Source organism: Microtus oregoni, unplaced genomic scaffold, assembly GCF_018167655.1.
Source record: "Microtus oregoni isolate MIOR12 unplaced genomic scaffold, Mior012 000107F_ref0000227, whole genome shotgun sequence".
Lineage (NCBI taxonomy): Eukaryota > Metazoa > Chordata > Mammalia > Rodentia > Cricetidae > Microtus > Microtus oregoni.
Genome location: NW_024544725.1, coordinates 2,072,010 through 2,073,946, shown reverse-complemented (window position 1 = coordinate 2,073,946; position 1,937 = coordinate 2,072,010).

Here is a 1,937-nt window from a genome sequence, read left to right as displayed (position 1 = left end):
TAGTCATTGAAAGCTCATATGAATACAGAATACCTTACTCTTTGCCTTAACAAAAACATCTATTTTCATTGAACAATCTTCCTTAATTTATAATCTTTCTATTAGTGGTTTACTCTCTTTGGAGATATTGTAGAAGCCATGGTAGAAAAAAATTATAAGGGGCTTTAATCCCAATACTAAGGAGGCAGATGCAGGTGTATCTCTGAGTTCGAGGACAACATGGTCTAAAAGTTAGTTCCAGGATAGCCAGAACTGTTACATAGAAAAACTCTGAATAATAATAATAATAATAATAATAATAATAATAATAATAATGGACTCTGTTTACTTAAAGACACTTACTTAGCTGGGCAGTAGTAGCGCATGCCTTTAATCCTAGCACTTGGAAGGCAGTGGCAGGCAGATCTCTGCGAGTTTGAGGCCAGCTTGGTCAAGAGCAAGTTCCAGGACAACCAAGGCTGTTATACAGTAAAATCCCGTCTCAAAATACAAAACAAAAAATATTTATCATGTGTGCACATAAGCATGTCACTGTCTTGTGTGCAGGTCACAGGATAACCTGTAAGATTCAGTTCTCTCATTGCACCATGTGGCTCTGAGGGCTCTAATTCAGGTCATTTGGCTTCAGGGAAAACACTTTTACTTGCTAGGCCATCTAAGCTTTGTGCTTATTTGATTATGAAACTCAATTGACAGTGAAGCAGAAAACAAGGTGTGCATCAGCATGCCAGAAGCTGATGCAGGAAGAAAGGCAGGGCAAATTTTAAAGCACTCCAGGCAGTGTGTTATCAGTGACTGAGGTTTGAAGCATCCTTAATAATCAAACAATATTTGCCTGTCTCCTAAATATCTAACACCTAATGGCTGTAATGGTCACTAAAGTATTATTGATAATCAATGTGCTTTACTTCATTTACACATTAATAGCACTTTAAACATGTATAGAAATTAAAGAAAGAAAGTCAAAAGACAGTTTGAGGGAAGAGGCTGTTATGTTTTGTCCTTTTTTTGTATTGTGCTTTAAGATTTTCTTAAAAAAAAAAAAACTAAATCCATTTACCAGTTGAGGGATAGAGCTGAAGAGAAACCGAAGACTGAGGTTTAAACAAGATGAAATACAGTACTGTAAAAATGGAAAATCGGGGATCTGAGTTGAAAACACAAGTCTTAGGAAAGGGTACAAAGAACACAGTGCAAAGAGTTAACTCAGGAAGGTAGGTGACTGGACATGAATGGTCGGATCGAAGAATTGTACATTTCTTCTCGATGAAATAGGAAAGATGATGTTGATGGGTTTATGAGGCCTGAGAGGAATAAAACAGAAAAAGCACAACACCCAGGAAGTAGTATCAAAGTTGGTAAGCAATATTAGGACAATGTAGTATACAGTCTGTTTAAGATGTTTTCAGGCATTTAAGAATAGTTAAACCAAGCCGGGCAGTGGTGGCGCATGACTTTAATCCCAGCACTTGGGAGGCAGAGGCAGGCGGATCTCTGGGAGTTCAAGACCAGCCTGGTCTACAAGAGCTAGTTCCAGGACAGGCTCCAAAACCACAGAGAAACCCTGTCTCGAAAAAACAAAAAAAAAAAAAAGTTAAATTAAATAAAACAAAGACATATATCCAAGTTCATGTGCCATAAAATATGGATATTTTATTTCAGCTCTGGAGAAAAAAACCACATCCTTCTATCCACCACTCTAAGTTAACTGAGAATAAACTGGGAAAATTGAAGCAGATTCACATGTATAAATATGTATATGTATATTTGCATATGCATATTTGCGTATTTTAGTCTTACTGACGTTCATATCTTCACCTTATTTTGCTTTCTAATAAATACTCTTACAAGTCATAAAATATACTCCTAGTACTTCTACTTCAGTTGCCTCATTAATCTCTTAATATTACTTGTGTTGTATTCATTAATTTGTGTTT